This window comes from Ctenocephalides felis, unplaced genomic scaffold (assembly GCF_003426905.1).
Source record: "Ctenocephalides felis isolate EL2017-DRISC unplaced genomic scaffold, ASM342690v1 CF-g0.4_SCAFFOLD_01604, whole genome shotgun sequence".
Classification (NCBI taxonomy): Eukaryota; Metazoa; Arthropoda; class Insecta; order Siphonaptera; family Pulicidae; genus Ctenocephalides; species Ctenocephalides felis.
The window spans coordinates 41,133,814-41,149,635 of record NW_020537758.1 but is presented as its reverse complement, the minus strand read 5'-3'; the positions used below and the strand labels follow the sequence as shown (position 1 = coordinate 41,149,635).

Genomic DNA, 15,822 nt, shown 5'->3' with positions numbered 1-15,822 from the left:
AGCTTCTTATAATTTGTCGTTTTAGTTAGATCATTATTAGCATTAAATCAGCATTATCATCGGTAAAATCAATATAAACATTTCATAGCAAAATTGTTACACAAAATCGAATCGTACGCGAAAAAAAAGTTTACTAAACCGGAAAGCTCTTAACATAATTTTGTATGCCCTTAATTACCCATAATTAAACACTGCAACTTTAGCAGATAAAGTTGAAGCAGATAAGTTTCTTAGAAAGCTGTTAGAAAAATGCATTAAAATTGTCAAATAAGGATAATGATCTAATAGGATTTAAATTTAATATAAAATTTCAACATCTTTTTTCATCTGGTAACTTTTACTAGGTTCTCTTGGTCTGCCTGGCAGCAGTGGCCCACAGAGCCCAAGCTGGTTATGAAATGATGATGGGAGGAATGGGGGCGGCATGGGGGAGGAATGGGTGGTGGAATGGGTGGTGGAATGGGCCATGCTTATAGCATCAACAATCCATCAAACTGCCACAGTATGGAGGAGGACATTATAACATTACCCTCATGTAAGTACTTATTTAAATCATTCAGTTGATTTTTTTTCATAATTTAGAATTGATCTCAATAGATACCAATTACAGTCATATGCAAATCAATTCTTTCTGATTGCTGTTATTGTAAAAAATCTAATTCTCGTTTTATAACTTTTGTTCATAATATTACGCTACACTAATGTCAAACAGTTGCATTATGATAAACTTTATACCATTAATACTAGTAATATTACACTATTAAGGTAATTTGCACATTAATGAGGAAAATACGTACAAATGACATATATGGACAAATGACACAGTTGACTTATTTAAAAATTGGCAAGGTTTATTTGCGGCTGTATACATGAAAAAAGCCATAATAATGATCCTAGTCAGATGTTGAGGTCATTGTCACAGTCTTGTTGGAGTAATCAATTCAAATGTGCTTCGCGCCTTGTAAAGTTCATTTTAAAGGTGTTTTTAGTAATTTCGATTAATTTTACTGGTGGTCAATGAACCAAATATGAGCAAATCGATTGAGACTGGTTTTAATACCATTAAATAAATAAATATCACTAAAAACAAAACACCTACTAACCCGCCCTCTGAAACAACACACACTCTCTAATTCAAAACTTGCTGATTTCAAAATTATTTTTATACAAACCACTAAGCAAATTGGATTAAACATTATTAATTAAAACTGAAATTATATTGTTAGTTTTTTATTTAGTTCAATCCCATAAGATATAATCCATTTGAATCAATATTGCACAACACGATATAATTAACTCTGTATCCTGTATCTACAGTCAATGAAGATTTATCTGATTCAAACAGTATCTGATTGAACGAGTGCGTGACTCCTAAGTGTAATAATTGCAATGACCATGCATTACATTGTCACATATATATGTCAGTTTACGATAATATTCCATTCACAGCACTTCCCTGAATACAAATACGATTATGCCGTAAACGACTATCACACCGGAGACAACAAAAAAGCTTGGGAGACTCGCCACGGAGACATGGTTAAAGGTAGATAAACTAGCTGTAAGTGGAATTCTGTCTTAAGGCAATTAAGGCATCGTGCTTAAGGCAAATTGCTGGAACTCCCGTACCAAAAATTATTTTTTAAAAACGATTAACATTTTTGAAAAAAATTTACTTAAAAAAAATAAGATTTTGACAAACAATTAGACAAAAATTACTTTTTTTGAAAAAAAAATTTTTTAATTTTTTTTCTTTGAAAAAAAAAAATGTTTTCTTTATTTTGACATATTTTGAAAGATCTAAACTTTTTTCAAAGCAATCGTACTGCTTTAACTGCATAAAGTCGAAATATCAAACACCGCGTAAGCGCCGCGTCGACGTCTAACGCGTAAACATTGGTACGGAACCCTTAGGAATGTAAACCAAATTATACTTATTGTTAAAATCACTATAAAATATTTGATAATTTGATGTGAATATGTCTAATGATCATTTTTGACCGCCAAATGGCATTTTATTTTACTTTTTTTATTATATCTCCGAAACCGCTAGACCTGCCTTTATGAAAATTTGATCAGTTTTTTACCTTGTCAATACAAGTAAAATGTTTTTTGAATTATTAAAATCGGACGCTCCGTTCTCTTAAAAACTGAGTTACCGTTTTCGGACATTTTGCTCCGTATCTTTGGAACGGCTAGACCTGACTTCGCCAAAAACTAATCAGCACGTCTCCTTATCAATACGAATCGAATGTTTTTTGAATTATTCAAATCGGTTGATCGGTGTTCCCGAAATCGTCGACGAAAAATTTGTATCCGCACATACAACACACACGTACATACATACATACATACATACATACATACATACATACATACATACTACATACATGCATACATACACACACACACACATACATCCATTTTTTCTAAGGTATGCCAAAATATTCAGAAACCTTTAAAACGTCGAGAAATGCAAAAATTTTCATTTTCGATTTTTTTGCGATTACTATAACTTGCCCTACGGGAAGTTAATAAATAAAGGTTTATTTCCTAAAATTCTGACAAAATTTTGAAAATCGATATACTTGAAGTATTTTAGTTCAATGTTATATTAGTATAGATATAAATTTAATTCGACTCGACAACTATTGTGGGATGCAACAAATATCACATTTATATAAGTATCACTATAGTATCACCAAAAGTGCTTAAAGTATATAAGGGGATGTCCAATAATAACGCGATCAATTTTTTACGGATTTTTGGACCTCCCTCCCCCTTGGTGATACGTAGTGATATTTAAAATTACCCGTCATACCCCACCAAACATTGTGCATTTTTAGTTACGAGAAAAAATTGTATTATTTTTTGCCAAATGTTTGGTTTTTAACAGAATAATGATGTAAAAAATAATATGCGTGATATCTTACTATAACACTCCTTCCCCCGACGTGATATTTTTGTGATTTTTGTCAAAACCCCCCCCTTCTCCTAGAAAACCTCACGTGATTAATGAACGCGCCTAAGAAGAAAACCAATTAGTTTCATATGGCATTGTGCCTCAAGGTAGATTGCTAGAACATCCCGTACAGTAATTAAACGTCCGCGAAATAAAAATAATCAATAGCCAATAAAAAATATCAATGAGTAATAAAAATCGTTTCAAATATTTTAAATTAATTATTACAAATGCTGTGTAAATTACATTGTCATATTTCATAAATCTAAATGCTATATTTGGACGACAATCTTTATCTATGTTTATCTACAAGAACAAAAACGTAATAAACAGAACATAATAATTTCTTCTCACCGTCGACACAATCCATATGCTTTCTGAATCACTCTAATCGGGTGATCCGTTCACTCAAAAATTGCGGTTGTTCACTTTTTGTCCCATAGCTCAACGAGAAGTTAATAAGCTTTACGAGAAATCTTATGAAAAATCTTATCTTATTTATGAAAAAAATTCTTCAACTGCACTACTATGATGTGTTCTATTTTTCATTGATTATTATATTTCACAATATAGATAATATTTAAACAGAAGTTTTATAAAGCTAACGATAATAAAGCCTTAAATATAAAGAATTCCTGCATCAATAAATACATACCAAATGCAAAAATATGTTATTACGAGTATATAAGAAATATAATAACTGTATACAAGATAGAGTTAGATATGCAAAGTTTTCCATGTCAAATTAAATTTTACACATAAAGCTCGATCAATTTGGCTCGACCGTTTGTAGGAACGAATTAAAAATATAAATAAATTGCAGAAATACCAAAACTTGTATCCAAACATACATACACAGACACACACACACATAAATCAATCATTTTTTAAGGTAATCCAAAATGTTCAGAAACCTTTGAAAAGTAAAGATATGCAAAAAAAAAAATTTTTTTTTGAATTACTATACCTTATCCTACCGAAACTTAATAAATATAAAACAATTTGTACTTTTGTTACGTAGTTATAGAATTTATTAAAACTCTCCTTCGATATAAGGTTGTTGGGTTATAATTTAACCCTTGTAGCTGTGGACTGTGATAAGCACTGATTTGTTTGTATATTATGTATTTGTTGCAGTTCTAATCACAATCACTGATTTGTTACTAAGTTATAATGAAAGAAGATATATTTATTTTTACATGTTATTTACATGTTAAGCGGATTTTTTGAAGTGAACAACTAGTTTATTTAAAAACACTCCGCCCTCCACCCCCTCTACCAAGCAACTATTCCGTGTAAAGCTTAATGCCCTGAAGTTTGTCACCTTCATGGCCAATATAATAAAACGAAAAGACATCCGAACACAATTAGAGAGTAAAAATAAATAGATTGACTTCTATAATAGAGTTTTTAAAATATAAATTAAGGACAACAGCTCACATGAATATATTAGTTAGTTGGTTCTGATAGCTGTTCAATATATTTATATATAACCAAAATTTTTTGAGCATTTGAAAAGATACGACTAATATCATTGAAGAAACAGAACTATACATTCAATTTTTTTATGTCAATATTATTATTTATTCATACATTCTGTAAGTTATATAGATCAAGATTTTTAAAAAAAGTTAAAAAAATAAATGTAGATAAAAAATAGCCTAATTGATAGTCACTATTAGATCACAATTGTTCAAATTGAATAGACATAGACAGACATCTACATATCTAGATGATAATCAGAGATACGACAGCTAAAAGTTTTCTTTAAACATTTTCATCATCAAAACCTTTGTGTAAAATATTGTTATATAAAATATTTTTATTATAATTTATTTTTTTTAGGAGGATACATGCTCCACGACGCCGATGGCACGATGCGCATCGTAGAATACCAAGTGACAAATTAAACGGTTTCAACGCTGTCGTCAAGAAGGTCGGTCATGCCCAGCACCCCATGATCTACGGCAAATACATGGGCGGCGGCATGGGGGGCGGTATGGGAGGAGGCATGGGTGGCGGTATGATGGGCAAAATGGGTGGATATTAATGGGCAAAATTCATTTATTGTCGATTATGAATAATTAACACGACGATCTCTATATTTTAATTTGACTGACCTTGTATATGTATGTATATTTTTTTATTGTTTATGAAAGAAAAATGTAATATTTTGTTTAATAAAGGTGGCATTGATAATAAAATCATTATTTTTATTAATTGATTTATGAGGATTCTTTTTAAATTTATTAGTTGATGTACTCTTTATTGATTTCCAATTCAGTACATAAATAAATGTACATTCAGCATATTAGAATTTTCATATTATAATATTAGCCATGAAAATGGCAACCTTCATGGCATTGAGATTTTATACCGAAAACTTGCTACCCTGTGGAGAAAGTAGTACGAACGGAGTTTGATCGGACTTACTTCGTTCACTTCGAAAACTAAAGTAGCAACATAATAAATAAGTAATTGACATATAAATCTTCCATCAAGTAATACTTAGTAACAAGTCATTAGTGTGTAATAAGAATCGCATCTTTGACTCTTCTGTTAATACCTAAATAATAGGTAATACCTACTTTTGCTATCATTGCTGCCTTAAAGTTAATTAAGGTATCTCCACTGGTTTATTAATTATTATGTCCTGGACTTAGTAGCTAACAATTGACATTTTTTTGTTATTGATATTGGCTGACACAAATGCCTTTTCAACTAAAATATAAAATTAAACCCAATAACCCTACAAAGGTTAAATTCAACCTAACAACCAAAGTTATCGAAAGATGAACTTTCATAAAAGATCTTATACGCGTTTTACGACAGAACACCTTCATGATTACTTTGGTCATTCAAATTCATTATTACATAATGTTATAGTACTGTTAGTTATCATTTGTTTTTGATTTTTTTGATTTTAAAATTTTATATGTCAGGCTTTTATTTATTTATTTTTTTTTTTATTTTATTTAATAATTAATTTGTTGATTATTATTTATTTAGTTTATTTACTTTTAATAGCAATAAAGACTACAATTTAATCCATTGAATTGACTACATTCAAGGAATCGAAAAAAAGATGTAATAGTAATAAATGCTTTTTAAGTGAAACAAAGATAAGTGGCTGTAAGTGGAATTCTGTCTTAAGGCAATTAAGGCATCGTGCCTTAAGGCAAATTGCTGGAACTTCCCGTGCCAAAAATTATTATTTTTTTTAAAAACGATTAACATTTTTGAAAAAATTTCACTCCGAAAAAATAAGATTTTTTAGAAATTTTAAATCGGACAAAAAATTACTTTTTTTTGAAAAAAAAAAATTTTTTTAAAAATTTTTTAAATAATTTTTTTATAAAAATTTTTTTTGGAAAAAATGTTATCTTCATTTGATATATTTTGGAAGATCTGAACTTTTTTTCAAAGCAATCGTACTGCTTTAACTGCATAGAGACGAAATATAGAAGCGCGTAAGCGCCGCGTCGCTGTCTAACGGAAAAACAATAGTACGGAACCCATAGGAATGTAAACAAAACTTATACTTATTGTTAAAATCTCAATAAAATATCTGATAATTTGATATGCATATGTCTAATGTCTAATGATTATTGTTGACCGCCAAATGTTATTTTTTTTAGTTTTTTTTACTAGATCTCCGAAACCGCTAGACTTATCTTCATGAAAATTTGATCAAATCTTCATCTTGTTAATACAAGTAAAATGTTTTTTGAACTATACAAATCGGACGCTCCGTTCTCTTAAAAAACTGAGTTACCGTTTTTGGCACTTTTTGCCCCGTATCACCGGAACGGCTAGAATGTTTTTTTGAATTATTCAAATTGCTTCATCCGTGTGTTCCCGAAATCGTCGACGAAAATTTGTATCCGAACACACACATGCACGCACACACACACATACATCAATTTTCTCCAAGGTATGCCAACGTATTCAGAAATCTCTGAAACGTGAAGATATATAAAAATTTCATTTTCGATTTTTTTGCGATTACTTACCCTATGGAAAATTAATTATAAATAAATCAATTTATCATCTCCAGAACATTAACAATCGTCATTTCATTTCGAATCAAATTCCAAAAAAAAAATAGTTGCCAAATTTACACAAAATTGAAAAAGTGCTCCCGCATAGTCACAGTCTAAACGCATTTGCAAATAATTCTGTGCGATATTTTCACTTATACTGTGCTCAGCTTGGCGGCATTTTCACATTTTTCAATAATTTTCACAAAATTGGAAAAGTGCTCCAGTACACAAACAGTCTAAACGCACTTGGGTAAACATTTGTACCAGAGTGGCGCTTAGACTGTTCTTAGCTTGGGTGATTTTTTGAATTTTTAATCGAAAATTACAAAAAAATTTTTTTGAAAAAAAAATTAGAAACAAAATTTTTTTTTTTCCAAAATCAATTATTTTGTTGAAAAAAGCAGAAAGTTCTTTGAATCATTTAAATCGGACGCTTAGTTCTCTCAAAAACAGCCATTTTTTTAAATTTAGCTCTGTATCTCCGAAACCTCTGGGCCTACCTTTGCCAAAAACTAATCAGCACATCTCCCTATCGATAGGAATCGAATGTTTTTTAAACCATTCAAATCGGTTGATCCGTTCTCTTAAAAACTCGCTTTCTATTTTTTGCACTCTTTGCTCCATATCTCCGTAACGGCTGGACCTGCCTTTGCCAAAAACTAATCAGCACATCTCCCTATCAATAGGAATCGAATGTTTTTTAATCCATTCAAATCGGTTGATCCGTGCGCCCGAAAACGTGGACGAAAAAACGCGGACATACAAAACACACACACACACACACACACACATCCATTTTTTCTGAAGTATGCCAAAATGTTCAGAAACCTTCAAAACGTCGAGAAATGTAAAAATTTTCAATTCCGATTTTTGGACGATTACTATAACTTACCCTACGGGAAGTTAATAAAAATAATAATAATAATAATAAAAAAAAAAAGTAAAAAAAGAAATAATTAACTAGAGTTCACTCCAATAAGTGAAGCCTAGTGTTTCATTTAAGTTTGTCAGGAAATGACTGTCAAATTTTCGGTTTCGTATAGAAAATTGGTCCACACATATATGAGATTTTCGTACTTAACATAATAAAAGAGTGTAATATATTCTGTATAATGCTTTTGAAATCGACATTCTTCCGGTTAAAATTCGATTCAATTGAACAGATTTCAGTAATGCTGTCAGTAATTATTACATGCAGCATTTCAAACAGCTATTGTATTATATTATACTCACACGCACTGTCATTTTATAACATTGATGGTAAAGAATTTGATTTTAAAATAAATATAGCAAAAAAACTGCATTTTTGTGAAAGTCTGATTATTACTAAAAAGAAGTTCATATTAATTTTTCTATGTCTCCCCTTTTCCTTCTTTTCGTGTAAACATTTCCTTTGTTTTCTTAAATTTTATTAATGGTTAAAGCAGACATTGAAATATTGAAAATTGTCGTAGTATTTTTAGTTTTATTTCTAAGCATTAAATAGAAAATATTACGATTATGTTTATGTTGTATATAAAAATTTCTTATATGTGTGGACCAATTTTCTATACCAACCCAAAAACTTGCCAAACTCATCTCCTGACAATATATTTTTACCCTGACTTAGATAGTAAAAGATTCAAAAAAATAAAATTTTTACCCTGAATTAGATAGTAAAAGATTCAAAAAAATAAAATTTCAGCTATAATTATTACATAACAAAGTCGTAACTATTTTATTTTCAGATCACTTTTCATCATTATCAAATAATGACTTCATCCCTATTAGTAATTTATTATCTTTTATGATATTTATAATTCCAAGGAATACATTAAAATACAAAAAACTAAAGAAAATATTAGGCTGACTTAGACTGATTATAACTGATACTGATATATACAAAATTAAAGTTATATAACTCCAAATGAGAGGATAGGGTTGGGTTGTGCACAATTTGACTTTTAGTAACTGTACTGTCTGAACTAATTGAACAACTATCGAACCATGTTCAGTAAAATTTGCACTTAAAGTCTAATTAAAAATATATGTTTTTAGCTATTTTTTTCCAAAAACTGGATACACAGAGGTGTGCCATCGGCAAGCAGACATAATGTCTTATTTTAACTAACTATGTATTGGATATTATTTATGTGGCTAAATATTTATCAGAGTTCAATAAAAGAAATATAAAAAAACTAACTTTTTTTTATGTAAAGCTTCTTCTAAAAAAATATTACAAAGCGAATAAAAAACTTTTTCTACCATTTTCTCAAATTTACTTGAACATATGGAAGTATGATGACCAATTGTAGGTGTAAAATAAAAAATTTTCCGATGCTGGATTGCAATATGTTAGCGATATTTAATTGTATCTCGCTGACTTCTTGAAGACAGTTATACAGATATAATTACCTTACTGTGATTAAAACAAAGCAATTACAATTACGCAATTAACTCATCAAGAAAATAGTTTGTTTGTGAAAGAAATTACTCTTTATTTCATACAAGACGCTATTATCTAATTGCAATATAAAAAATCGAGTAAAACAACAGTTATCAATAATATATTTTATTCTTGAAAATAAATACATAAATAAATGTGCATAGTAATAATTGTAGAATCTCAATATATAGTTATAGATATTTTTTTTTATTTATTATTTAATAGAAAATCAGAAAACAAAGTTTCTATTAGCCTATGTGATAAATTATATTTGGCATTTAGAGGTCTTCTCCATTGAAGACATCCTCTGAGTTATAGATATTTAAAAATATTTGAGACATCTGCGCAGTTAGGAATTTAAATAAAACAAAACACCAAAGAAAATATTTTGTTGGTGTCATGTTCAAAAACGCGTTTATCTTTATCTACTCGTTTATTATGATTCTTGATAACTAAATTTTTCCAGTAATAATATATCTTTGTAATTACAACGGTATCTCATTACCATTTGAAAGAAAAGCATACGAACAACAAACGTAAATATTCATAACAAAAGAAATATTTAATATGTTTCATGGAACAATTATAGTCTTTTTATGTGCTTAATTTTTTTGTGAAATTTTGCAGATGGATTTGAATAATAAAATATGATAGAAAATAATACACTAGTCTAGTGTAATACTCACAAAGTTCCCAACATGAAAAAATAGTCCTTGAAAAAATTTCAAAAAAATTTAATGATCGTGAGTTGAAAGTCTAAGGCTCTAAGGTGTACACTTTTAAAATATTTAAAGCTATTCTGCGATAGCACCTTCTGGGGTAATAACATTAGATTTTATGTAGTTTGATGTAATAAATCATTGCAGTTTCTTCTCTTAAGTCGCTTTGGTGGTAAAGGCTTGAGCAGGTCACAGGCTAGTTGATTTGGATGTCGACTTAGCCGAGTGTTGTATATGGAGATGGAATGGTTAATTGTCTCTTTCATAGTTAGAATACTTAGATCTCAATGTATTAGCCAGTTTGGAACATATTTTGAAGCATTCACGATATGTTTCAGAATTTCGTTCTGAAACCTCTGTATTGCTAAGTTTGAATTACTAGCCGCACTCCATAGTTGTAGACCGTAGGACCATATTGGTTTAATAATTGTCTTGTATATTATGAGTTTATTTCCTATCAAAACTTGTGATTTCCAGCACTTCTTAATTATATGTTTATGCCAGAACAGCCTCCTACCCAAAAGTATTCCCAGATATTTTACTACATTGGATATAGGAACCAATTTACCACTCAAACTAACAGGAGAGCATGAACCTTGGCGTAGAGTGAAAGTAACATGAACTTATTTAGAATTGTTTACTGCAAGTAGAAATTTGGTATTATTTTGTCTGAGATCGCGAAGGTTGGGATCGAACAATTAGGAATTGCCGGTCCACGTCCTCAACCTTTACCACAAGGCAGATACCTCTAGTATATTTTAAGCCTTTTCCTATTTCTCCTATCACAAAATCGGTGGTATCCGTGTCAACAACACAGACAACTGTTGCTTGAAGATTCCAAGATTTATCTAATGTGTTATCTGAATACTTTCTTCTCCACTTTGCATGTCGAAATGAAACGCGCACGAGCAATTAGCATAAAACAAGCGCACACGATCGCGCAATTGTAACATGGTAATTATAAAAAGTCAAAGACATCGTTATTGCATTAGAAAAGATTTTTCAAACAAATTTCTATTTTTAATAAGCGCTAATTATTTTCGCTCTGTTTTTATCGCAATGAAAAATTAATAAATGACTTGTTTTTAGCATTTCATTCGAATAATAGTTGAATGACACGAAGGTAAATCAAATAATCGTAAATGATAAGATTCACAAAGATAATATAAATAAACACACCTGAATGATAAAAAGATTTTATTATTTAATAGTTAAGTCTATATATATATTAACTACGCTTATCATCAGTGCTGGATTACAGGGCGGCACAATTTGGGGGGCGGCAAATTTTTCCGAATTTTTTTGTCACGGTAATTTATTTTAAGGATTGATCTTAATCTAGATAATCCTCTATGAAATAGAATGTTATTCGTTTTCTAGTCAAACTTATTCAAGGGCGCCTCATTAATATTTTTAGTGATGTATCATGTTTAAAATAAAAATTATCAAATTAATAAACTTTTTTGTGAGAAATAAAATAAAATAAAACTAGTGGGGTGTATGGCATTGTGCCTTAAGGCAAATTAGTGGAACTTCTCGTACCGTAACAAAATGTATATATAAAAACGCACTAATTAATAAGACGCAAATACAAATAAAAACGTATTTAATACAAATAATACTTCACAATCAAATCAAATATATGAATCAAACAGAACTAGATGCAAATATTAGCAGTAATAATTTCGACCATCCGTCACGAAGGTTGAATTATGACTGATTGTGAGGTACAATAACCTTTTTGTATTGCACCCTCTATGGTTCCGAACCCGAAACTATTCAATTAGATAACATTTTTTGAATTTTAGTATCATCTGGTAACAATTCATAGTTTTGTCCCTTTCTGACCCCAATAAAAGAAGTGCGTAATAACAACTGAAATCATTCTGTATTTGGATCTCTCGGTGGACCCTGCAGTCAGTGGTAAGTCTTTCAAAAATATTTATGTATTATGTAATCATTCAGTTTCAAATACGTGTCATGGAACTTGTGTTTTGGTAGTTCCGATTTGACTTGATTTTCTGTTGAATTATAATTATAAGAATGTAAATAAATTGAAGTAAAAATTCGTCTCTTTAATATTGAACGATTTGCGTTACATTTTCTAATTCAAAATATTAGTGCTGAAGTGTCGCCTCAGTGTTTATTGTTGTGAAAATATTTAATTTTAGCCTTTGAGTTAACATAAATAATTCAATGCAAACTTTAGATTATTAAATTTGAATATAATTAAATAATAATAAATTTTAATATAAATGTTATATTTCAAATATTTACGATTGACTACATTTATTTTGTTTCAGATTTCATACAGTGTTTTGCGCAGTGCCGGATTGCTTTAGGGATTTATTGTGCATGAATTTTTTTTATTCAATCACATTGACAATTTTTAATTATTTTTTATAATTTTGAGCTATTTGCGTCCACATTTTAATTTTTTTGTTCGTGCGAGGACTTTTTCGTAATTTTAATATCGTTTGAAACGATTTCCGCGTTTAAATGTGTTCCTGTCGCCTACCCCCCACGGCAGGTTCTAGTAATTCGTGTTTCGTTAATAATTTTTTTTTCATTCGGTGTATGGGTCCTTGCGATGTTTTTCCCAGAAGCAACGCAACCCCATACACTTTAATTTATAATTAGTATTATTAGTACAATGTTTAATTTTTTGGAATTATTTTATTAGTAGCACGGATGTAAATAACTCGTCTAAAAATCTAAAAACTTTGTTAAATAAATTACTTGTTTTTATTTTGACTGATTTTTCTGCTGCAATGCAATGAATATGTTTTAATTAAATAATTTAAATTTATTGTGATTGCACAATAAGTCTCCTAAACGGAGAAATGTTGAAGACGTAATGTTTGAAGTTAAAAAAAAGGTAAGATGATGCAAAACCCTAAATTATGTAAAAAAATAACAAAATTGACATTTATTTTAGTGTAAATGGGCCTCAACTACAGATACCAGGAGGTTGAATACTACAACAACGAACAGGAGAAGGTGTGTACCTATATGATGTACCAGAGCACTGGCAGCAGGTAAATGCGAGCAGGCTACCACATAGTATTTATAAGTCATTGTTTATTTCATTTCTTTCAAGTCACTTTTTATTTCAGGATTGCAGAATTAATTTCTCACCGCGACGGCAAGCCCCAGGACTACTAGGAGATTGTGGTGGATTAAAAAGGTTGAAGGTATCCTTTTTGGGGTGCAATGACTGCTACTTGGTACATCTTAGCATTGCGTTTACCAATATACAGGGTTTACCTTGGCGCCCCAATCTTTGACTTTTAATAAAAACCGGTAATTATCTGTAGAGTGCGTAACTAACTACACAAATGAAACAGAATCTATACTTATTAACTTATTTAATGTTACCTAGTTGTGTTCGTCGTAGGTGCCAAGATATGACTGTATTTTTGTAGTCATGTCTTAAGTCTAAATTCTGATATACTATTGTTTTGGTTGATCAAAAAGCTTGAAATTATAGATGTGTATGATATGGCGTGATGACAAAGGGGATCGCATACAATCGGAGAACCCTGACTTTTTCTGGATTGTGTGTTCTTCGCCCATGGAACAATACACGCACCACTATACACTAACTGCCTCGAGGGCTTGTGTACTTCCGACTCGATTGACTACCTCAAAGGACTGATACTTAAAAAGTGATTGCGTCTTTGTAACGACAGCATGCAATGTTTCCAAAGGGTTGCACAACCTTTAGTGCAAACTACATCCGCCGCCCGCCTATATGGTTCCTGTCGTATGTGGTCCAGAGTCGCGATAAAGACTACATATATCATTTCCAAGGAGTTTCTAAACTAAATCCCCACCTGCCTATGAGGCTCCTATCGTATGAGGTCCGGAGTCGCGATCGTTTTTTAGTATCAGTCCTCTCAGGTGGTCAATCCAATACGGAGGACACAAGTTAGTGCATTAGTGATGGTTCTGATGTTGTGCCAGGGAAAAAGAACACGATCTAGAAAATCCGATCGAGTTTTCCGATTTTAAGCTTTCTCCTGCGTAATTACGCCGTTCTATACATTTTTAATCATTTCTAGCTTTTCATCGTTAGTACATTCGAATTTAGGCTTAATGCATCACTATACATAAGTGCGGTCAAGCTCTCGGATCTGTAAACATAACTCGGTAACTATCAATAAGTTGGTAAGTAGATTCTGTTTTAATCGTGTAGTTAGTTAAAATCTCCGCTGGTAACTGCAGGTTTTGTTGAGTCGAATTTAGGGCGCTAAGTTAAACCCTTCATATTGGGGAGTGAGATGCTAAACATACCAAATAGCAATCTTTACACTCTAACAAGAGTACCCTTAACCCTTTCAGTTCACCTCAATATGGATACCTACAGGTTTTCTCGTATTCATAAGTTAATATTAAATAATTAGACCTTGGTTAGATATAAGTATATAATATTTTTATTTTTGTTACCGGGGCCCCGTTTGTATTTTTGCCCCTATTTTTAGGGGCACTTGTGTTTTTTTTATCTCATTTCAGATGTCTTTCCATGAAAATTGCTTACCAAGTGAGTACCAAAAACTACTTCCACAAACCCAAAGGAGAAATTGGTCAGGCTAATTGATGTATCAAGACATAAAAAATATTGGCATACTGCTAAGTAATATGTATAAATCTTTTTTTTATTTCAGGGTTACAGAATTAATTTCTTTTCGCTCCACAAAGCACCAGGACTTCCAAATAACTGCCAGGAGGGAGGGTATGCATTTGTAGAGGTTTTTATCGTATTATTGTTAATTAGACCTTAGTTATAATCATATATTCTTTTATTAATATAACCGGGGCCCCGTTTGTAAGTTTGTCCCTATCAGGGGCATTTGTGTTTTTTTTTTCTTATTTCAGATGTCTTCCCAAGAAAATTGCTTACCAAGTGTGTACCAAGAACTACTTCCACAACCCATAGGAGAAAATTGGTCAGACTAATTGATGTACCAAGACACTAAAATTATTAGCATACTGCTAAGTAATATGTATAAATCTTTTTTCTTTATATTTTTTAAACCACTTTTTATTTTAGGCTTACGGAATTAGTTTCTTTTCGCACCACAAAGCACCAGGACTTCGAAATAACTGCCGGGAGGATATGCATATGTAGAGGTTTTTATCGTATTATTGTTAATTAGACCTTAGTTATAACCATAAATTCTTTTATTAATATAACCGGGGCCCCGTTTGTAAGTTCGTCCCTATTAGGGGCATTTGTTTTTTTTTTTAATTTCAGATGTCTTTCCAAGAAGACATTGTATTGTATTATATGGCTTACCAAGATACGAGTATACACCGACCACCAAGAGACCATTACTAAATTAAAAGATGTGTGCAAGTGGGTACCAATAATTACTTCTACAATCCATACGAATTTTATCTTTATATATCTTTTTAGGTCTTACACAAGATTTGCTAGAAAATTATATACTCAAAACCAACTAGCACCACTACTACCTGAACTACCGCCTACAACTGAATTGGAAGATATGACATAATCGAAAGGAAAATTAACTGTGAGATAAGACTTTCTATTCTTATTGTATAGTTTGTTGTATTATATTATTGTATTATAGTAGTATTTAGTTAATATCAGATTAGGGGGCGTTTTGACATTAAAATTTTCGGTCGTACCTTTTTTGGGGTTGTTCG

The 15,822-nt window shown here is 30.9% G+C and overlaps 1 pseudogene; it reads left to right on the top strand.

Annotated features, from left to right (window-relative positions):
* The first annotated feature begins 1,395 nt into the window (after positions 1–1,395).
* On the top strand, positions 1,396–5,012 carry LOC113373780 (annotated as a pseudogene).
* The last annotated feature ends 10,810 nt before the right edge of the window (positions 5,013–15,822 follow it).